Source organism: Ambystoma mexicanum, chromosome 5p, assembly GCF_040938575.1.
Source record: "Ambystoma mexicanum isolate Mex_15411 chromosome 5p, UKY_AmexF1_1, whole genome shotgun sequence".
Classification (NCBI taxonomy): Eukaryota; Metazoa; Chordata; class Amphibia; order Caudata; family Ambystomatidae; genus Ambystoma; species Ambystoma mexicanum.
In genome coordinates this window covers 945,774,698-945,799,513 of record NC_090930.1, presented here as the reverse complement: position 1 = coordinate 945,799,513, position 24,816 = coordinate 945,774,698, and positions in this window count along the sequence as shown.

The window sequence follows — 24,816 nt, the reverse complement described above, 5'->3', positions numbered from 1 at the left end:
TCCCAAAACTTTTTTTTTTCCCATAGACTGAATGGGAAAAAAACTTTGCGCACGGCTACAGCCCGAACCGCTGGACGGATTTACACCAAATTTGCGGCAGGAGCAGTGGCCTGGTCCCGAAAGCGTGCTTTTGCAAATTTGGTTTAAATCCGTCCAGTAGTTTTTAAAAAAATGACCAAAATGTAAGGCAAAAAAATTTGTGATATCTGTGTTCGCTTCGCGGACGGACTTCCCTGTTCACTCCGCGACGTGTTTGCTGATTGGACGGCGAGGGGCGTGGAGCGCGTCAGATTTTCTGTGGCGCCCGCCATCTTGTATTCGCCGTCGACCGCGTACAGCGTGGTGAAACGTGGATAAAAAATTGTATTTAGTGCCGTGTGTTGGTGTGTAAGAGTGTTTGGGGAGGGTGGGGGAGTATGAGATAGGTTCAATGTTTTTTTTTATGTGCTAGACGTTTTTGTTGCGTTCGATTTGTCCGCGGAGAACACGTCAGTTCTGACATTTTGTAAATAAACTAAATAGTGGGGTGTTTAGAGGACGGAGTATGTGTCATTTTTGTTCGCAAGGAAGGTAAAAATGAGCTATGAACACTCGCGGTGTACTTAATTGTTCGTAAATACACAAACTGGGGGTGTCCTCAGGACACTGTCCGTATTGTAATCTGTCTAGTTGAATGTGTTCTAAGAACACTCGCGGTGTCCCGAAATGGTTTCAATTACACAAAATGGGGGTGTTCTGAGAACGTTGTTTATATTGTTCGTTGTCAGGGTGAAAGTGTTTTAAGACCACTCCTTTTGTCCGCTAATAGTACAATTTCCTATGGGCGTCAACCGAATTTTTGTCCACTAAAGAAACGATAAATCCGGCTGGTGTGCGCCGACATTATGTGCTAATCCTATGACTGGCGCTATTGAGCTGGCTGACTTGCTTTTGCGACACTAAATCATATCTCCCGTCCCTAAGCCTGATATTATCAAAGCATTCATATTCCCCGCCTCTCTCTGTGAACGTTACAGGGTGCGTCATCAAATGCGCCCAGTTCTCTGCAGTCCTAAGTGACTTTACACAGAACCTGGAAGACAACACATATTATGTCACAACACAGCGCGCCACAATTCGGAATATGAAACAGTGATTTAAAAGCAAACAGCAAGATTGTAAATTTTGTAAAGTACATTTATTTGACATCAAATGTTTAGAGAATATTCAGCAATTTGCATTTGTCTTTGTTGTCGATCCGCAAAAGTTCATGTTGAGGCACGCAATGTTCCTTTGCGGTACAGAGGGTGTTAGATCAGCTTACAACTCAGTGCGCCACAATTCGGAACATGAAACTGTGGTTTAAAAGTAAACAGCAGGATTGTACATTTGGTAAAGTACATTTATTTCACATGAAATGTTTAGTGAATATTCAGCGATTTGCTATTGTCTCGGCTGTCGATCAGCAAAGGTTTATTTTTGAGCCACGCGTTGTTCTTTTGCGGTAGATAGGCTGTTGGTTTATGATAAAAGCAGTAAATGGTCGCTCTGATAATCGGAAGGTTGCTCCAACAACGAGCCATTAGACCACCCTATTGGTTGGTATGTTGTTTGTAGCCGCTAGTACTGCGTAAGGGCATATTGGTCCTTGGCGATTGTCCCATAAAATGGTGAGGGTCATGAAGTTGCATATTTGGACCTGCACCTGGCAGTTGAAGACCCCACCCGCTGGAGTCTGTAAATCATGACATAGGCAAAATGGGGCCACATACCTGTTTTAAAAAACATAAATTAGTCTCACCAGCCGATTTTTTTATTTATTAGGGCGTGAAACGATTTGCTATCGAAGATAGTGCAACGGAGTATGTTAATAATAAAATAATAATATTTTCCCATTCATATAGCGCTAAGAACCGTTAGGTATCTAAGCGGTGCTTATTATTAACCACGGTGTGTGGTGCTCATTTATCGACCACGGAAAGGATGAAAGGCTGAGTTTGGCCTTGCCGGGATTCGAACTTTCGTTAGCAAGCTGTGCACGGATGACAAAGCAAGCGTTGTACTCGCTGTGCCACTTGACAGGCTACAGTGAAGTGGCACAGCGAGTAGAGCGTTTGACCGCCTATAGACTGGTTAAATTATTTCTATTAACCCACCCTGTGTCGTCTGCCTTTTTCAGAGCCCTCTAAACGACAGGGGATCAATTTGGCGGTGATAGTGCGCGGTAGAAAACATTATGCCACTTTCAACGAACAAGTTCAACTTGAGCGGTCTTTAATGCTACGCTATTGTAAAATAATCTAAAGGGTTACTTACAGTACAATTGCAATTTCCATTGTCTACGAGTGGTGCAGTCCCAAAAATACGACTCCGCGTGTGCAAACGATCTTTTGCATAGTGATATAATATATAAAAGTGGTTTTGTTTCAGAAATGTCATCTTTATCTTCTCTTACGTTTTAGCAACACTCCTTCACAATCTCTGTCTGTCAAGGTCAAAACACAATACAACCTTATAGTCCGCTTTGTGAGCCTCTCCGGGGCCCGAGAAAAAAATGGAAGCAGCTGACCTTCACTGTGAACGAGCATAAATTCTTACTTTGCAACATTCTGTGTAAAGCCATCTGTAGAAGTTGGTTTTTGCACGCCATGTTTGTATATTGTTTGCGTGATATTAAAAAAAGTTTGTTTAAGGGACGTTATGGTTCTAAGTACAGCCGAAAGACCCCTGAAAATTGCAAGTTATGGTAAGCTATGAAAAATAACTCGCGCCACCACCGTGCACTGCTAAGACTAACACCCAGGACATCAAAGATGACATCGCAAATGTCATTGATGAAATCACTGATGACATCACATGTGTATGTACTTTTCATGGAATTTGTGTACTAGGGATTTTTATTATTGTTGCGAAAAAAGTGTCAAGGATATTGCAATAAATATCATACCGTTATTAGTGCTTTGAACGATGCATTGATATAAATAGCATTGTATTATGGGATTCTATCTAGTATACTGAGCTACTAATGGAGAAACATAGCATTGTGTGCAGAGTACAAGATGAAAGTATAATATTTGTAATGTTAATTTGTTGAATAATGAAATGATAATTGTCCTGAAATGTTCGAAAATTCACAAAATGGGGGTGTTCTGAGGACGTTATTCGTATTGTGTGATTTCTTAGCTGTATGCAATGAGGGAATGGCACAGAGAGTAAAGTGGACGCCGTCCGCAGACACTGCGGCTGTTCGTGGACAGGGCTTGCTACATCCGGGTTTTTCCAAGAAATCCAACATGGAAAGAAGACTGTACGGATCAGCCAATCAGATGTCGAGGTTGTGGATTTGTGCTGAAAGAGACTGTGTGTGGTGAAGATGGCAGAAGTAGAGAAAGTCAGGGTGTTGGTGCATGGAGATATGTTTGTGTATGGTTTACAACAGTACGCTCAATGCAGGCATGTTGCAAAGAACTTTGATGTGAAAGGAGTGGAGGTGGTGTGGAGCACTGTGCCTGATTGCAATGTACAGGGAATTGTACAAGTTTGTGAGGATATGGCCACGATGAACAGTCCGCATGTGGTAGTTTTGCACTATGGTGCTTTCCATTTGGGCAACGTCAGTGCCCCTACTTTGTTGGCTGATTTGGATTGCTTGGTTCAAGCCGTAATGAAGATCCTTCCAAATGCGAAAGTAATTTTTTCTGGATTACTACCTAGGGCAATATGGGACAATAGTTCCGTTTTTTGTCCTCAGCAAAACATTGCTAGGTGTGTCATCAACCGAGGCATGTGTGCCTTCATGCTTAGAGCTGGTATGTTCTTTTGTAATAATGAGAATATTGATGCCAGTAATGCTGTTAATTTTAAAGAAGATGGCATTTCTTTATCGTTTACGGGAAATGCCTTTCTATTTTGGAATGTAAGGGTTGCTTTGGAGAAGGTTATGTGAAGATTTTAGGAGTAAAGTAAGAAAAAAACCAAGAAAAAAAATACAAAATAACAGGTGTCTGTCAAGCATCTGTAAAAAAAAAAAAAAAAACGGCTCTTTTCAAAGCCAACTTCAAAGGGGAAATGGGGCACACTATTTAAATTTACATTCACCACGCTCAAATTTTCGATATGTCCGCGGACATGGCGGTAGTCCGCGGACATGAAAATCACTACGAGGGGGTTAGTATGTTCTATGTTACATGTATATGAAGTCAGGGATATTATGATTAAGTTTTGCTACTAAAAACCTATGAAATTCAGTGAAAAAACTTTGTTAAAGGGACGTTATGGTTCAAAGTAAAACCGAAAAACCCCTGAAATTCGGCAGTTATGGTAACATAAGCAACCATAACTCGCGCCACCGTGCACTGCTAACACTAACACCCAGGACATCAAAGATGACATCACAAATGCCTAAGAGTCCGCTCACAGGAGGGGGCCCCTCCAGATTTCAGTCCGGGACGCAATCCTCCCTCCCTCCGGGACACAGCTTCGGAGAGGGGCCTGTGGCCTGGGTCGCTCGTGTCTGAACGGCCCTTTCTAATACCCGGACCGGGTCTCCGGGGCGGGCGGCTGCAGAGGCTCCGGCGCCCTCTCCGGCATGAAGGAGTGCCGACATCCTCAGTGGGCCGAGTGAGCCCCCCCACCCCCGGCAGCGCTCTCCACCTTCCCGTACCTTCACATCTAGCGGAGTCGGTCCTCTGGTGGGGGCCGGGTAGTGCGCGGCCCACTCACCCCGCAGCCCAACCCTAAGGTGGGGGGTGTGGTGTGGGCCGCCCCCTGGAGCCCCAACGAGCCCAGACGGACCCCATGTGGTCCCCCGCTGGGTCTCCAGCCCTGGTGTGCCGGGCCATCCTCGGTTCACTTCTCCTCCTGGCAAATGGACACACCTGCAGCCAGGCTTGTGCTGCCCGCTGGGGCCATCTTTAACTTCTGGACTGAGCTGCAGGGGGTCTGCGGGCTGGTGACTAGTGGGGTTCTGCCATCGGGAGCTGCTACGCCTCCCACAACACTCAAACCAGGACACATCTAACTCTGATAAGGTGCGACCTCAAACAAGCCTGCCTCTGAGGCCTCTACATTCCTGTTGGCCCCCAGACTGAGACACTGCAGGCTTGCGGGACTGCAGCCGAGGAGGTCTCGGCCAATGATGCCCCGGGGCCCTCCACGGCTTCCAAACCAGCCACAGCAAAACTGCAGGGATCCTGCAACAGCATACCCTCGGCTCCCCAGGGAGTGTACCGGGCTTCAGACTGTGCTGGAGGGGAGCCTACCTGGGGGCTGCCTACCCCAGGGCCGACAACGAATTGAAACTGCGCCAGCATACATAACCCTTCCCTGGGGCGGGTTTTGGCTCCCACCACCAACCTAGAATAAGGTAAGGCAGCACCTGCCACACTGTACTCAGTGGGATACAACCCAAGAGGTCCAGGAACTGTTGAACCACTGGTGGATCCCCCTCCCGGGGCCAAATCAGCTCCTGTTGGAGCATATCAGCGATGTGGACCTGGGCTGTGGGCGGCGGCTAACTATTGGCCCAATCCCTGTGTGGGCTCCGGCGCCCCTGGATGCTTTGCAACCTCCTGGGACTTGCCTGGGCTCAGGAGCTTGGAACTGACCCCAATAAATCCCCTGACAGCAGGAGCCTCATGATCGAGCCACACCGCCTAAGGACTAGCCGCTAGACATAAAGAGGGAGCCCATACTATCTGTCACCACCAGAGATCAGGGACGAGGAGCTAGATCCCTCCTCCCACTTTGTGCCACTGGGTGCTCTGGAACCGCACAGACCACCTGCTGCCACAGCCCGCTCGGCGGCCTCCTGTCCACAATCCGAGGGGCTAACAAGTCCCCTCCCCTCAAGGTTCGAAGCAGAGTGAAGTACCACGGGAGGGACCGTGAGAATCTAGCTGACACAGGCGTCCCCCTCATACCCTATCCGCACAGGGGCGCACTGCATCAACATGTCCAAATCCAACAAGGCCACTAAGCAAACAGACATTTCAGCGCTATTAAATATGCCTGTGGGGGGAAAAAACGCGAAGAGTGAGCGCAACGAGGGTGGGATGGGAAATGTTCTGCCCAAGTGCCAGGCAGCCATGGCATCCCAATCTGTCACAAAAGCAGACTTGCATGACCTCCTATCAGCGCTTACCAAGGAATTCCAGAAGGGCACTGAAGAAGTAAAGAGTCAAATTGCACGGCTGGATAAAAGAGTGGGGGAGATCGAATCAAGAACCGAGGAAATTGAAACTACACTGTGTGAACAGAACTTTGAGATCGGAGAAGGGGCGGACAGAATTAGAGCCCTCGAATGCAGAAAACCGATCGAGGTGTAATAATATCAGGCTTCGGGGAATTCCAATGGCGATCTCGGACAAAGACCTCCCATCCTATGTATCCGACCTCTTCCGTTTTATTATCACCCTTTCAGATGACGCCCCCTTGGAGCTCGACAGAGTGCATAGAACGAGACCCAGACAAAATTCCACTGGTGCAGCAGACGTACTGGAGAGAGTCCACTACTACAAGCTCAAGGAGGAGATAATGCAAGAAGCCAGGGCCATGGAACACATTCACTTCCGTGATTCTTCGATTTCCCTTTTCCAAGATTTAGCAGCATCGACACTAGCAAAACGAAGAGCTCTCAGGCCCATGGCTGACTCACTGCGCGAACGTAAGATAACCTGCCGTTGGAGCTTTCCTACAGGCCTCGCCTTCACTTGGGAGGGCAAAACACAGCAAATCCTTTCCCCGAAAGAAGCTGAACTATTCATGAACCCGGACACAGAGGAGGAGGTCCCCGGGAGCTCGAACCATTCTCCCGAGGGGGCTGGCGGGGAGTCTCCCCGTGCCAGGTCCAGGGTAGCGGGCAGATGTAGGGTGCGCGGCCCGTCCTCCAGGGGGAAGAACCGTAACAACCGCTGAAGGCGCCCCACACCGTGGAAAACTCCCCCTCGGTGGGTTGTACTCATCGAACTAAGCCGCCCGGAACTCCCTGGGTGAGGGCTCCCGGACGGACGACCCATTTCCTTTGGATCACCGGCATGGAGTCCAGACCTGTACAAACGATCGGGCCCCCCAGGGCCCAGCCGGAATAACCTTAAGGCAACAATCTCATTTGCCAGAGTAACCAACTACGCCCAAACCCGCACTGCAATAATTTCACCGACACAGCACAAGACCCTAAGGTCTCCAACCTAGCTGGAAGCTATGGCCCAGCCGACAGTCCCATTGGTAGAAGGCTGGTCTGGATACCTGTGTTTGTTTTTTGTTTCAGGTTCTGCTATAGTTCCTTTTGTTTGTTTAACATGGTTGGAGAGAGGGGTTTAGGTGTAGCCCAGGAGGTGTCCGAAAGAGGGGGGAACCGAGTAACATGGAGCACTCTGCAGGGGGGCACGTCCCTCTACATGGAACCGCTGCATCAACGGAAGCTCAGCCCACGGGGGAAGGGGAGACTACAGTCTTGCAATCGGATAAAGGCAGGATAAATCCGCCAACCAACCTAATCACAAATGGCCCTGTCGGATAGAGAGCTATCAATGTTGACCTGGAATGTCTGAATGCCCCTTGGAAAAGGAAGTCCGTGGAGCACAGGCTCTCTCAACTGGCGCCCGATATCATCTGCTTACAGGAGACGCACCTCCTCGGGACGGACGAACAACGCATCTCCTTCCAACGCTACCCAAAACGCTACTTTGCCTCTGCGGGCCTCAAGAAAAGAGGGGTTGCCATCTTGATAAGCCGAGACTTACCGCTAACGAACATTACTGTCAAAAGAGATCCAGAGGGGTGCTACATACTGCTGAAAGGCTTCCTAGTGGAGCTCCCCATTACCGCAGCCGCCATATATTGCCCAAATGTGGCACAAAGCCTATTCCTTCGTAACCTCCTTCCCACACTCATAACCTTCACTGAAGGTCAGCTGATCATAGGGGGCGATTTCAACTTGACACCAGACCCTAACCTGGATAAAACGCTCCCTCCATCTAAGGAGGACTTTAGCAAGGCTCTCGCCATGGCAGAATTCCTGAGGGAAACCAACACCATAAATGTATGGAGATTGGCCAACATGGGGACAAGAGATTACACATTTTTCTCCCATGCCCACCTGGGGCATTCAAGGATCGACTTGCTGCTTCTCTCCAGTACTCTCATTCCCTGTGTTGAAACCATACAAATAGGAAAAAGAGCCCTGTCGGACCATGCACCGGTCATAATGAAACTGAGGGTACAAGGCTTTCCAGAACCGATTCAGCGACAATGGAAACTACAGGACCACATCTTGACAGAAATAGCTATCAGAACGGAAATGGCAGAAGCCCTCAAGAACTACTTCAGGGAGAATACCACCAAGGACACATCAATATCTACCACTTGGGACCCCATGAAACCGGTCATCAGGGGTACGGCAAACGACTGCACCGCCCGGCTCCGACGTCTACACAAACTACAGCAGGATAAACTCGAGGCGGAGGTGACGGAAGCGGAACGGGCCAGAACAGGAAAGCGAGTCGCGCGCTTCAAAAAGCGAAAAGAACTCGAGAAATGCACTTAGCAGACAAGGCAGCCAGAGCACTAACCTACACCAAACAGTTCTACTACGTGAACAGCAGCAAAGCAAACCGGCTTCTGGTCCACAAACTTAAAAAGCTGCACTCGAGAAACACTATGAAAACTCCTGAAAACCCACCTATTTAAATAGTCCTCTTGATACCCACCGGAGCCAGAGATATGGATGTCTAATTTACCCTGTACTCATTGTGTGTCACAGCGCCCTGATGCCTGTGGGCTTATGGCGCTATAGAAGCATATATAAATAACTATAAATAAATAAACTATCCAATGTCTCCTGGACGCAAAAGGGACTCCTCGCTACTCCAACACAGAGAAAATAGAAATCATGACAGCACACCACAAGGGAATCATGTTGGGTTCCCTACACATGTCGGGGTCGGCTACACACGCACACTTTAAATAGCTAGCAGGAGTAGAGCCGAACGCCCCACACCCTCAACTGAGAGTCCTAGAAGATCCTATCTCGGCAGAAGAAGTGAGCGAGGTCATAGCAAAACTGAAAAACTCAACTCCAGGACCGGACGGGTTCACGGCCCAATTTTATAAGAAGTTCTCATATATACTCGCGCCCCAGCTGGTGGCCCTCTTCAACTCATTCCTATCATCAGGAACTACCACCCCCTCGATGGAAGAGTCACTAACTGTGTTACTACTGAAACCTGGAAGGGACCGGAGCCACTGTGCCTCTTACAGACCCATCACCCTCCTGAACAATGACGCCAAAATCTTTGCCAAAATCTTAGCGAACAGGTTGGCCCCCTTACTACCAGAAATCATACACCCGGACCAAACCGGATTCATTCCTGGCCGTAGTACTCACAACAACATAAGGAGAACCATAAATATTATCGAATCGGCCAGCAGGAAGGGTTTGGAATTGATGGTGCTATCGCTGAACGCTCATAAAGCTTTTGACATGCTAGATTGGGGGTATATCCAAAAAACGTTAAGGCACTATGGATTCGGCCCTAATTTCATAAAATGGACACTAGCCAACTACCAGCACCCATCCACCAGACTTAGAACGAATGGGAACAGGTCTGACATAATTAAGATATCAAGAGGCACAAGGCAAGGATGCCCCCTTTCCCCTCTTATCTTTGCCCTCTCCATGGAGCCGTTTGCGAACAGGGTTCGTCAGAACTCAGCCATCCAAGGCCTGGTATATAAAGCCGCCCTTTACGCCGACGATGTCCTCTTAACATTGACTAAGCCCAGGGAATCCATGAAAGCTCTCTGGATGGAATTGAAGGAATTTGGGGAGGCATCAGGATTCAAGGTCAACCTTTCCAAGTCGACAGCGCTGAGCATCAACCTGCCTCGATCGCTAACTACAGATCTGGAAAACGAATATCTTATACCCTGGGCGAAAAAGCAATTGCTGTACTTAGGGGTCCAGCTGCCAGGCACACCCAATAGACTATACAAAGCTAACTTCCAGTCTCTTCTCAAAGAACTTAAGAGTGATATGCTACGCTGGCAGAAACAGGAAATCTCTTGGTTCGGTAGAATTACGGCCCTGAAAATGAACCTAATTCCTAGACTACTTTATCACTGCTCAACCTTACCAACCATCATCCCGAAGCAAGCGGTACAGAAGCTGCAAAGGAGAATTATGAAATACATTTGGGAAGGGAAACAGCCACGAATCCCAAGGAGACTCATGCTCCAAGGACGGGCGCTAGGAGGATTGGGATCACCCGATATTGCCAGGTATGTCCTGGCGGCGCAGCTCGCGCATGTGTTCGCCTGGCCACCCACCACTCCGAAAACCCTGCTGGCTGAAGCTGGAGGAAGCTTGGAGTCCAGTTCCGATAAACTCACTGCCACACATGAAATGCCCCAGCGATGGTGTGGGCATAGGGCCTCTGACGGCGACCGAAAACACGGTGGCGAGCTGGAGGAGGGCGGCGCGACTGTGGAAAGTCTGCAGTATAACAGGCCCACTCACCCCGGTCTGGATGAATCCGAAATTTTTCGCCGGCCAACAACCCCAAAAACTTCATAGGTGGAAAGAAGGAAGATTGGAGAAGGTGCAAGACTTTTATGAAGAGGGAAACCCCCTGGACTTCGAGGACTGCAAAGAGAATTCAATGTTCCGGAAAATGAGAAATTCAGATATATGCAGCTAAGGCACTGGCTCTCAAACCGGGTCTTGAAAAATTTCAGAAGCAGAGACCTCACAGCCCTGGAGCAAACCCTCACAACGACCCCCCCAAAGGGCAGAATATCAACCCTCTACAGGATTCTCGACAGAACTGACCCTACCTGCAAGGAGCCATACATGCTCAAATGGTAGACAGACATTGGGAGGCCCATTGAACCGGAGGAATGGGACCACATCTGGACGAGAGCACATAGGAGCTCTAAACACATATCCAACAAGGAGGGGGCATTCAAAGTATGCTACAGGTGGCATTGAACCCCAGAAACGCTCAATAAATGCAACCCGGCAATTCCCCCTTCGTGCTGGAGAGGATGCCCAGACAAAGGCACACTATACCATCTGTTATGGACATGTCCCAAGGCCACCCAATTTTGGAAAACCGTGCTAGATCAAGTCAAAACGATAACGGGCTTGACAATCCCATGGGATCTGGGTATTGTCCTATTAGGAGTGAGTGGCGAGGGCAATTCCCCCTGTCAGGCCACAGAGCAGAACTTTGCACCCACCTGTTGACGGCCGCTAAAATTTCAGTGGCAGGGCTTTGGAAAAACCCAGAGGGACCGGCAGTCCAAATGTGGTGGGCTAAATGTTGGGACATAATAGCGGTTGAAAAAATAACAGCCCTCTGGTTCGGAAACAGAGACAAATTTTTCCAAACTTGGGCCCCTTTCCTGGATTATACACAGAAATACCCAGGCCTGGCCCGACAACCTCCCTCTCTGCGATGGATGGACAAACAAGACTAAAGAGGAGGGTTGAAGAGCAAAACAGAGATATCGACCTGGGGAGTTCCGCTCCCGCTCGCAAGAGCATACACAAAGTAACGTGGATCCTGTCCCCCCCCAACACAAATTTGAAACATGAACAGCCTCACTGAGCTCCTCCCCCAACTATGTGTTCTATCTGCTCACTCCCCTCCTGCCCTGCCTTCCCCTTTGACATTTTTCTGACCTGTTGTTGTTGTTTATGTTTTCTTTTATTACCTGTATTTACAAGCATCGTAACGCTGCCGCCGCGCTGGCAACTTAATGCCACAATGTATAACTTGCTTGTATAAAATCAATAAAAAGATGTTTGGAAAAACAAAAAGAAAAATGCATTTTTCTCAATCTCATTGCACCAAGACTCACAAGATTTGACGTCATTTACATTCAGACAGATGTGTCTGAAAAGCACAAGGTTATCTCAGGGGTACTGTGAGTCTCCGTCAATTTTTAACAGAGTCCTGCAGATGGACATAAGCAATGTTGCATAAGAGAGTGTTGTCTTGCAGTATGTGGATGACATCTTAATTTTCAGCACGACAGAGGAAAGATGCAGACACAATTCTATTCAGCTATTGATTATATTGGCTGAGAAAGGATATAAAGTTGACAAAGAGAAATTATAATATTGTCAGCAAGAAGTGCTGTATATAGGCCAGCTGATCTCGCATGAAGGGAAAAGTGTCAGCCCTAAAAGGGCTGAAGCCATACTGAACAAAGCCAAGCCACACATGATAAAACATATACAGAGTTTTTCTAGGTCTTTCCACAATTATGTCAGGGCATGGGTCTTTGATTACAGCTCATATACCAAGCCCTTGTTACAGACCCTAAAGAAGGCACCGGTGACGAAAGAAAAAATGGAATGATCTAAGACCATGGAAGAAGGGTTTACTCAACTTAAGAGAGCCATTTGCACCACACCAGTTTTAGGGATTCCCAATTATGCAGAGGAATTCTACTTGTTTTCACACACACATGGCAGCGTTATGATGACAGTACTCACACAGAGAACCACATTGGGATACAAGCCCCTGGCATACTACAGTGGGAATTTGGACCCAGTGATGAGAGGTCACTTCCTTTGCGAACAAAGTTTAGCTGCCGCAGCGTTCGCCATAGAGAAAGCTACAACCATTGTGATGGGATGCTCCATGACATTGTACGTCGAGCACACACTATTTGCCATTCTAGAGAAACCAAAGGGCACATTGACATCTCAGAGAGCTTCTGCTTACGAATTGATCATATCGAATCCATTGATTAAGATAGTTCAATGTAAGATAGTAAACCCAGCTATGTTCATAGCAGAGCCAGTCACTGAAGGAGAGCCAATACATGACTGTGCGAATTATGAAGAATTTTATGATGAGATTCCCAAAGTGATTGCATTGGCAGAAGGAGAAATTGTCTTCATTGATGGTTCTTCGAGAATCAATCAAAATGATGGGCAAAGATACACAGGCACTGCTGTGGTGAAGCACATGGCAAATGGAGAATTTTGGGTACTCATTAGTGCACAATTACCATCTCACTATTCAGCGCAAGCTGCAGAATTATTGGCGTTGATACTCGTCATCGAGAATCATGCACACCAGGAAGTGACGGTGTACAGTGACTCTGCCTATGTGACATCAACATTGCACGCAGGCCAGCGCGCTGGAAAAGGAGGGGCTACCTCCGAGCGGACGGCACGCCAGTGCAGCACACAGCCCTATTGGATAGGCTCATTAAGGCACTACAGCTCCCAGTGGGCATAGCAGTCATGAAATGCGCCGCCGACACGAAGGGGACAGATTTTATCTCACGAGGAAATCAAGCAGCAGATACAGAGGCCAAGCGTATGGCATCCAAGAACGAAACCATTATGAAGGTGGAAATAACTGATGTAAATGAAAAAATGATCGCTGCATGAAGTGAACCTGAGGGTTATAATAACGTGGGGCAAACCCAGTTAATGGAAATCCAAGGGGAAGCACCACAGAAGGATAAGAACCTCTGGAAGCGGCAAGGGTGTTCTTTAAACCCCTCCGAAAGCTTATGGCGATAAAACAGCACTGGTAAACCAGTAATGCGTATAGCCCTGCTAAAAATAGCATTGGAACAATTGCATTATCCAGCGCACATGACAAAAGAGAATCTAGCAGCAACAATCACTGAAGACTGGTTTATAACAAACTTAGCAGAGCACGTTGCATTTTTTATGGTGAACTGTATAATCTGCCAACAGTTCACGGCTGGGTATGAACTAAGAGTAATTAGAGGAGTCATCCCAAGGCCCAATGGACCTTTTCAACACTTGCATGTCGATTGTGTCGATATGATTCAAATATGTAACAGGTACAGGTGTCTAATTGTTGTGGTGTGTCCATTCTCTAGATGGATAGAAGCAGGTCCATGTACACACCCAGACTCTACCTTTGCGGCCACATTTCTAGTGAGAGAGGTATTTCCCAGGTGGGGAGTATGTGAAGTCATGAGATCAGATAATGGGGCTCACTTTGTTAATAAAGTCTTTGAACAGATTAGCTTGTTGCTTGGTATAAACCACAAGTTCTTGTCGGCATATATCCCGCAAGGTAATGGAATATGTGAGAAGCTCAACGGCTTGTTAAAGGAAAGGATAGCCAAGTTAAAGCTTACTCTAAAGAAGGGATGGCTACACTGCCTTCCATTGGCACTGTATGCACTCAGAAACCAGCCTGGTTCTGACCATCATCTTACGCCGCACAAAATAGCAACAGGCAGAAAGATGCATACTCCACTGACACCCCGAGATAGAGCTAGATGTGATGCCCAGCCAATGAGAGAAATCTTAGGGCCTGAAATGCTAAATTACTTGAATTGCATGACATCTTGTCTTACTGTAATTTCAGGACAGCTGCAGCGATGACAAAAAGGGTGCAGGGCAGCACAAGACAACAGAAGGAGATACTACTGCAAACTCAGTTCAGAGTTTATGTGTACCATCAATCTTCCGTGGAGACACAGTTCTGGTAATAAATCACATGAGAAAGAAGTGGGACGAGCCAAGGTTCAAAGGACCCTTTACAGTGGAAGGCATCACTCCATCTGCAGTCAAGCTACAAGGAAGAAGAGCTTGGATCTTCCTGGGTGACATCAAGCCAGACATCGGAGAAGGCCCCCTGCCCGCACCGCAACACGTAGAGACTACAGACAACGGGGACGAACCGCAGCACATGCAGACGAGATCCATGATGAGGAAAAAGGACGCATGACCAGCAAAGCAAAGACAAAGAACGTTTGTGCAAGGTTATGGCTTAAAATTTTGACATTTCCTCTGTACAAAAAAGGGGATAAGGACATAAAGACGGACACTCTGTGCATCCTAGTTGCAGGGTGAAGAGAACTGCATGCAATAAGCCACAACATAGGTTATTGACTTTGAGCTTTGGACTGAGGCACACTAAAGCCTTGATAAGAAAAGGATATGTCAAATTTTGATTGGGGACACACGAATTGGAAGTAAATACAGTATCCAGACTCATTCCATACAGGAGCATTGTTTGGACTCACTTATGGCGTCCCACAGAAGCGACATCCATAAGGACATTCAGAACTATTTTGACCTAGTCTTGAGGTCATACCCATCACTAGTGGGAAGGCTCACTAGTATCACTGAATTCCTTCCTAAAAACGAAAAGACAATATGGAGGCTGCTCAACGTGATCGCCGAGCAATTTCTCCTACTTCCGGAATACAGAGAGGAAAAATAATTATTCCCAAGCAGAAGAAGAAGTGAATAGGCTTGTCAGTGTGCTATTCTTTTGCTTAATTAAAGACTGTCCAGATCTTGTCGGGAGACACACTGACGTCTTGACATCTCTTCGAGATCCAGCAAACACATAACGCTTGAATATAATCCTGAACGGAATTATAATCCAAGTTGCTCTCCACACACATCAAGATTGCAAAAGCTGCTCACAGTGAGCGAGGGCCGAACAGTTCCAAACTTCAGCAAAGGCAGGACAAATGGCTCTGTCACCACAAGATAGCAAACTGGCGAGCAATGTGTTTTTTCGCCAATTGAGGACTTTCCAGAACTTGTGGGGAGGCTCGCCGGTGTTGGCGTCCTCACTTTCATCAGAGACCCAGCTAATTCTACACAGATGAGCATGCTGTTGCATGGTATTGTGATGCAGGTTGAACTTTCTAACCATCAGCAGAACTATCTCAAAAGATTTTAAAACTTCCTGCCGAGGGGCAGATCGAGAAGGTATTGCCAGAGACTTCACTCTTGTTTATACTGACAAGGACACGACATGTCGTATGGAATGAAGCAGATAAGAGGCACCGACTGGGAGCTTGTGTATTTTGAACATGCACAGTAAAAAGACTTACTGAACTTATTGCCCTAATTGACATTTTTCGAATACAGAAAAGAGAACTGTATCCAGAGACAACAGACACTCCATTGTCCAAGCCGAGAAGAACAATTGTTTCAGTACCTGCAATCGACAAGCAGAGACAGCAGAATCCAGAGCTATTGTTGCATAAAATATATATATATTAACGTTAGTCTTTTTTCCTTAAATGATAGAGATGGGAAATCAAAGAAGCATCGTCATCCCTCAGGAGGAGAGACATGCTCATTGCTCCAGAACTAAGTGCTGCCATCTAACCTACAGGGGCATTATGTATTTATGCATTGTATTCATCGTTGTTTTGCTGTCACTAACGATTCAAACTGCATTTTTCATTGGTGCACAAAGTGTTCCGCTTCCAGCGCACCCACCTAATGATGTACGCATGACACCCACAAAAGCACCCTGACCCTTTATAGTGATCGCAGTTCCTACAAGGTCTGACAAAGGAGTGACCAAACTTGAAATGGATGTGATTAGCAATGACACACATGCAGTGACAAGCTAGTTGAAAAGCAGAGACAGGGCTGGCAAAGTAAGAATGAAATAAGGTTACTGACAACTGCACGCATGCAAACGATGAGTGCACACACACCAGGTCTAGTGTCAATGGCCGCAGAACCACAGGCCAAAGAAGGGGAGAAGGTTGGACAACCAACGATGAGAAGCTATCCTACAAGAGAAATGAAAGGACACATACAGAAAGCTGAACTATTAAAGAGACAAAAGGAGTTGAAGAAGAACCCAACTGAGACAGCATTGATAAGCACCCCTGTCCGACACTGAGAAGGGTAAGTGCAAGCCCAGCTAAAATCTCACGAGATCAGATGATAGCAGAATCAATATGGCCGTCTATAGCCAGAGCCAGGAAAAGGCAAGAGGAAAAAGAAAGATTTGCCAGACTTTTGCCTACTCAATTGGTAACAATGAAGAGGCCTGCACCATGGATTGAGGTACGTGAGAGTCCTCCAGCAAGAAGAAGCCATACGGATGTGTTCAAAGACGTAGTTATAGCAAACTACATGAAAACCCTGAGAATCAAGAGAAGCATAGAGGGAGATGACAGTGAACTAAATGACTACTTGGACAGCACAGCACACTTGGGAAATAACATATGGTACCAGCATATGAAAGAAGTTGGAAGACGGAATTCAGAGGAGTAATGCTTTGTTTGTGCACTCCTACCTTACAGCATGGGAAAGTCAAAGATCTTTGTAGCTGTGGAAATTGATGTCCAGACAGCACACTGTCTATCACACATAGCAATGTGCAAGACCAGAGGCCAGTTCATGGGTAGTGATGCCTTACTGAAATGGGCAACCAAAGCAACTGACCAAATGAAGACGATTATGTCCAGGACATAAAGACAAGAAACAATGGAAAGACAAAGCACATTGTGATCAGATACGAGAAACCTGCAGTTAAAGGAGCAGAAATTAGAAGAGAAGTGAACCAGAAACTATACGTCCAAGGAAAAACACCAGAAGAAGCCAGAAAATGGAAGAACAGGGGTCAAATGCAAATCTGGGGAATGGTGCTTTCACCAGACGGATCGGAGAAAGGAGTGGTGATCTGCAGAGCATGGATGGTCTTCTGTCACTACAAGCCCACCATCAACATAGTGCGAAATGGATGCAAGCCATTATGGCCAAAATTTACTAAATTACTGACATGGGTCGAAGACAGGGGAGGAACCTTGCAGATAGTGCCATTGGAAAGCCCAAAGTTCTGCTTCAGGAATAATAGCACAGGAAAAATGGGGGAGAATCAAAACTGTGGATGAGTTTTTGACGCCCCAGGAATGGTACATGATACTGCAGTGATCATGGATCATTACTGGACGTGTGGATCCAAAGCATATATCAGACTGCCGAGAAACTGGGGAGGTATATGTACAATAGTAAATGTCCATGTTCCAGCATTGGTAATTCCAAAAAGTAATCTGAATATTGACAGTTTCCGAAAGCAGATGCTCACATGAGGAAAAGGAGATCTGAGGAACTGATGAATAGAATAAAGAGAGAGAATTACTTTTTGGCTAAATCAGAAGAAGCTTTCCATGCAATCCCGTATGAACACAGACTGTTCAGCCTGACCTCATCAGTGTTCACAACAATATTTATGCCACAAGTTCAAGTTGGAGCAAATATTAAAGGCTTGCAGATAACCAGATGGGAGTTACTGCAAACCATCAACACGACCATAAAAGGATTCAACGCAATCAAAGAACAGTTAAGGGCAATCCGACTAATGACTCTCCAGAATAGATATGTCCTTGATATGATCACAGCTATGGATGGAGGTGTTTGTGCAAAAATTGGAGAATCATGTTGCACATTTATACCGTCTCAGGACGAAGAAAATGGAACGTTGACAGAGGCCGTAGGTATGCTGACAAAACTACAGAATCAGATGATTGATGAAACTGACGAAGTGGACAACGACAGTTGGTTTGGATCACTATTCTCATGGGTTCCGCAATGGATGGCAGATGCATTCAAATTCCTAAGAGCCCTGCTAGTGATGATACTGCTCGGATTCTGTGTTGTCAAGATAATAATCTCTCAGTGCCAGAAACCTACGAAAAAGGCCATAGGGATGAAGGTCATGATTGATGTCAAACCAGGATGTAAGCCCAAAGACCTGACTAATGAAGAAATAAGAGACTTTGTGAAAGCTAGCATTCATGTGCCAGAAAGAACAAAGTTTCGGTATCCAAGGAAACAAGCAAACTATATAGGAAGATGGATCTATTGCAGCCCAAATGGACAATGTCAACTAATGACATGGAACAAAGACAAACACGTAAGAACAGCATGAAGCTTGAAGGGAGTCATAAAAATATGGACCCCAAAGAGACATTTCTTCAGACCTTCATGTGTGGACCATGAAGACGAAGCAAAAGTGGACCCAGAAGATGAAATGAAAGTGAATACAGAGGATGCATGGAAGCTAGATACAAAAGAAAAAGTGAAAGTGGTCGATGAATCGCTCAGAGGGGGGAGTGTGGAGGAGGTCCCAAACACGACCCGCACTCCAACTGCCCATTTTGAAGTACCAGGAACGTTCACACCAAAATATGTGACGTATGATGAACAAATAAGCCAGCAGAGAGCCACAGTGGGGCTCTGTCCAGTACCTATCAAACGAACAGCACCTACCGACACATAAGAAAACGTGGACAGTAAGGTGCCCATTGAGGACACCCTATTGACAAATGAAACAGAATGAAGAGTGTCAGAATGCATTGATTGAAGAAGCCGAGAAAGTCTTAAAGGAAGACGAATGGTCATGTCACCCAAACCCGGGCTGACTCACATATAGAAGATATGGCGACCTGCGAATGACAAAAAGAGACGAACCACCATGGATAAGGGACATCATGAACCTAAAGTAAAATAACAATGTCAAATGTAAGACGCTTATACCATAAACACAATGAAGATAGTCGGCCAGGTTACACCTGTACATATGCTTGGAACCGCAAGAAGGCTAAGAAAATCGTGTGGCTTGCTATGCTTAGTAGTGAGATAGATTGCGGCAAGCGCCACCTATACATATCTACCTCAAAAGGAGCATTTTATATAGGTATACTTCCACAATGCACAAGAGCAGAATCTATCAAAGGTTACTAAAGGTCTCAGGAAAGGAGCCCCTCAGCATGTAACTCGAAAACTAAAGACAGAGAGAAACTCAGACGCATGCAAATTGCGCCAAAAAGCCATGGTCGTATCAGCTGAAATAGACCAACAGTAGATACAATTAATGAAGCAAAGAACAGAGTATCCTGTTCAAAGATGTCAAGATAAGCTGCAGAAGACAGGTGGTGGGCAAAAACTAAAATCAAATACACAAATTGCATGGAGAATGAGACGATTTCACAGTGTCTGAATCATGTGACCAGCCAAGCAAGAAGAAATTGAACTTTCACACCTACGCGTGTTTGAGTGCCATACACAGATATCTGAACTTTTCCAGACAGGGATGCAGTTTCGAGGCCAACCACAAAGAAATAATTGACACATGACCACTGAGGAGATGATTGATTGTAGCAATAATTGCAGGAAGGCTGGGGGAGCAGGCGAGCGCCCTGCACCTAGCCGGCTATTCTGCACGCTGCTTAGCTAGTGGAAAAGTATGAGTGGGGTTGGTGCCAACCCAATTATAGTGGACCAAGTAATCTAGGGTCCTATAGTTTTTGTTTTTTTTTAAATATATTTTTATTTTATAACATAAATAAAACACCTCAAACAACAAAAACCAAACAAACAAAAAATAAGGCACTGCAATCCCCATCCCTCCCCCCTATGAGCTTGTAGAGTGTCCGCCATCAGTGTCCGTTCCATGCGGTGGGGCCTCATCGCTCTCAAGTCCAGCCGAGGCCGACCCCATACCAAACAGCTCAGCTAACAATAACTTCCATGCCGTGAGAGAGCCCGTTTCTTCCTCCTCCCCTGCCATACTGCCATCCTGCCACGCTGCCGTTTCGGCATCAGCCCATTTTTGGAGATCTCGCCACCAGACCTCCACTTGCGGCTTATGACATGACTTCCACCCCATGGCTATCCTGCGTTTAGCAAGCACATAGGCCAGATCTTTAAGTTTCTCAACATGTCGAAGCTTACGCGCCCTGGGATACCCTCCCAGCAGACAGGCCCAAGCCGAATCCACCCTAAGCGTGATACCCCTCCCTGCCAGCTTCCGCGCCACTTCACCCCAGTAGGTTGCAATCACTGGGCACGCCCAGAACATGTGTATCATGTCCGCATTCTCTTCGTTACACTTGGGGCACGCCTGGAGCCCATTATCCAGAAATCTGGAAATTCTAAGGGGGGTCATATATGCCCTGTGCGTAATATAGAGCTGTATCTGCTTAAAACTGGCGTTCCTCGATACCTTTTTGTGGTACCCCATGGCGCGCTCCCACATCCCATCCGCCATCGGGGCCCCCATCTCTGCTTCCCATTCCAGTCTCAGGTGCCCCAAGTCCTTTCCAACCTTCGTCATCAACATCTCGTACAACCTGGAGACCTCGTGCCCACCCTCCGATGCGTCATACATTATTTCCAGCGTGGCATCAGGGTTCATCGGCCAAAGTAGTTTCGGGCCACGTGCTCCGGACCTCCCGGACCACCCTATGATATGTCACATATTGACCTCTGTGTAGCCCCGACCCTGCCTCCAGTTCATCGAACTCCATCAGGGTCCCATCTTGCCAGATGTCGCCCATAGTGACCAACCCCACTGACTCCCAGTATGTCCGGAGAATAGCTCTCAGCTGCCCGTCCTCCTTCGCCAGGGCGACCAGAGGGAACTGCGGCATACACGGCAAGGGGTCACCCATCATCCGACAGGCCCGCCGCCATATGTTCCCGCCCAGGGCTAGCATCCCAGGGCGCCCCTTCATCCATGAACCGGTCACCCAGATCACCTCCCGCAGATAGAAGGGGGAACAGTCTTTCGCCAGCAGCCTGTGTTCGGAGGTCCATTCGTCCGAGAGCCACCCGGCCACATACTGCAATTGCGCTGCTATATAATAGGCCTCAAAGTTCGGCAGCTTCACGCCACCTTTCTCATAAGAGTTCTGCAATTTCCATAATGCGACCCTGTTGCGCGTGTCGTGCCATAGGAAATTCCTACATACACTATGTAACCTAGCAAAAAACTTCCTAGGTATCATATACGGGATGTTATTAAAGTAATGCAGAAGCCTGGGCAGCACCACCATTTTGAGCATAGCTCCCCGGCCCATCATAGCTAAAGGCAATCTTTCCCAGAACCTCATGCATCTCTCAATCTTTCCCACAGCTAGTTCGGTATTAAGCCTGTGTTCTTCCTCGGTCGAGTGATACACGTCAATGCCCAGGTACCGGAAGGAGCTCGTCGCCCACGGGATCTGCAGCACTGGCAACCTCTCCACCGGTATCCCCACATAACCGCCTAGCGGGAATAGTGCGGATTTCTGAGGGTTGACCGCTATGCCGGACAACCAGGCGTACCTCTCCAGTACCTCCCAGATATACTGCAAATTCTCTTCCGGATGTTTCAAGTATAACAGCATATCGTCTGCATACAGGGATATAAGATGGCACTCCCCTCCCACCTCGATGCCCACCGGGTCATACTGCTGCCGGAGGTAAATTGCTAAGGGTTCGAGGGCCAGTATATACAACATTGGAGACCAAGGACACCCCTGCCTAGTGCCTCTGCCCAACTGCCATCTATCTGACACCACTGCGCCCGTACGGACCCTAGCCAGAGGCGTACTATATAATAGCTCGGCCCACCTCATGTAGCCTGGTCCCAGTCCGAACCGCCCCAAAGCCGCCAGCAGCCACGGCCATCGAACAGAGTCGAACGCTTTAATCGCGTCCAACGCCACTATCACCATTTCGCTGTCCTCATTGCACCCCCATTCAACCACCCTATGAAGGCGTCTATGATTATGAGTAATATTCCGGTTCGGGACATAGCCCGTCTGGTCAGGATGGATCAGCTTGCCTATCACCCTCCGCATTCTGGCCGCCAGGACAGCTGTTAGGATCTTGCTGTCCTGGTTCAGCATTGACAGGGGCCGGTAGGAGCCACAATCCTGTCCCGGTTTATTGGGTTTGGGGAGCGGTACTATAATCGCCTCCCTGAGCGATTCCGGCAGCCGCCCCACCTCGAACGCTTCATTAAGCATCTCCAGCATGGGCGGGAGCACCTCCTCACCGTACGCTTTATAAAATTCACTGGGGAACCCATCTGCTCCTGGGGCCTTGCAAGTGGGTAGCTGCCGCACAATCTCCTACAGCTCCTCCAGAGTGATCGGAGCATCCATCTCCTCTCGCTCTTCATCACTTATCCTGGGCAGGCCTATGTCCTCGAGTACTACCTCTATCTCCTCCCTGCTCCCCCTTCTCGATCCTCATATAATGCTTGATAATATTCCGCGAATGCCCCATTCACCCCTTCCTGGGTGTCCATCTCCACACCCTTTTCAGTGATAACAGATCGGATCGGGGATCTCTGGGTCTCGCTCTTATACAGCCAAGCAAGAAGCCTGCCCGTCTTATCCCCCCCGCATGCAACCTCTCAATGTACTTCCTGTAATTCAGATTACAGAGCCTGTCCCAGTGTTCTGCACACCTCTGCTGCAGATTAGTGACCGCCTCTGTATCAATCCCGCCCTCCTCCAGCTCTTTCTCCAACTCAATCTCGGCCTTACGCAGATCAGCCAGGACTCCACCCATTAATCCTTTGGACTTCGCAATGGCAACCCCCCTCATTACAACCTTAAAGGCCTCCCACAAAGTTCCAGCCGACTTGACACTAACTGTATTCGCCTCAAAATAAGCAACTATCTCCTCCCTCATGTCCTCCCTGAAGACTGGATCCTTGAGCGCTTCCGCCCTAAGGCGCCATGTTGGAATTCGCGCACGTGGGGGACGAAGCTGCCATCGCATGACCAGGGGCGAGGGGTCCGAAAGGACTCTCGCCCTATATTCTATCTGGTCACACTCCGCGACAACGTCCGGAGTGGCGAAAAAGTAATCCAGCCTTGTGTGCAGCTGGTGCGGGGCCGAATAATGCGAATATTGCCTCACGCCAGGGTGTCTCGTCCTCCACACGTCTGCCAGGCCAAGGTCTACCAGCAGCGTCTGCAGTACCCTAGCCGCCGGGCTGGGCCTGACCATCCTGTCATCCGACCTGTCCTCCCTGGGGTTTAGTACACAATTAAAGTCCCCACCCCAAATCACCGGACCCCCCATCCCTTCACCGAGTCTAGTGCACAGCGTCCTAAAGTATGTCGCCGTGTTCTGGTTGGGAGCATAAGTATTTATAATACACACTACTTTATTTTCCACAAGCCCCCTTACCATGACCAGCCTCCCATCAGACTCCACAACCTCCCCAAGTAGTTTAAACGGGACATGTGGTGCGACCCAAACCAGAACACCTCTAGCATAGTGTCATGATCTCTGCTTCCAAAAGGTCAGGGTTTTCCCAACTCCCTTGGAAGCAGATCCATAACCCAGGTTCCGAGTGCCAACCAGTCCCAATTGGGACCTTTTGGACCCAGTCCTGGCGCCAGTGGCACCAGGCTCATAAATATGCCCAGTCCCAGCGCTGGAAGCGCCGGGCTCATAATGCTTGGGTGGACTTACCTTCAGCAGACCATGCTGCTTACTTGCCTGCCAGTTGAGCCTCTGATCCTCTTCTTTTTGGAACTACTTTTCCTGTTGGGTGGGGCTGGAGCCACTCCCTAGATTCAGAACACTGGAACTCTTCTGGAAGGCAGGAACTCTTTTCTTACCAGGAACTCTTTTCTTACTTAGGCGTGGCTGTGGAAGGAGACACCTAAGCACTACAGGAGGCTATTTAAACCACACCCGGTGGATGAATCTTGCTTTGCGTTATTCTGCAACCTCTGCAGCAGAACGCTCATCGTGTCTTCTGCATCCGGTCCTGGGCCTAAGGAAAAAGGCTAACCATCCTGAATCCAGTCTTCAGCAACACCTATAAAGACAAGAAAGAACAGGTTAGCATTCCGGCATCTGAAAGGCAAAGGCTTACCATCCTGAATCCAGTCTTCAGCAACACCTATAAAGACAAGAAAGAACAGGTTAGCATTCCGGTATCTGAAAGGCAAAGGCTTACCTACTCTTCGTGCGCTCCGGAGGTCTTCACACTGCATTCCGGCATCTGAAAGACAAAAGTTTACCAACTCTTCGCACGCTCCGGAGGCCTTCGGCGCTGCATCCCGCATCTGAAAGACAAAACAAGGTGCGTTTAAAGACATTGGGGAACTTTAATACTCACGTGCCATTACTCCTTTCCACATCTAATCCAGTGGGTATTCCGGCACCCTGCAGTCGCTCCGAACTCGTACCTGCAAAATAAAAAGACAGTTAGAGCGCATAGTGAAGCAGGCAACAAGCACTTACTTACGTGCTTCCAGGCGCTTCTATTC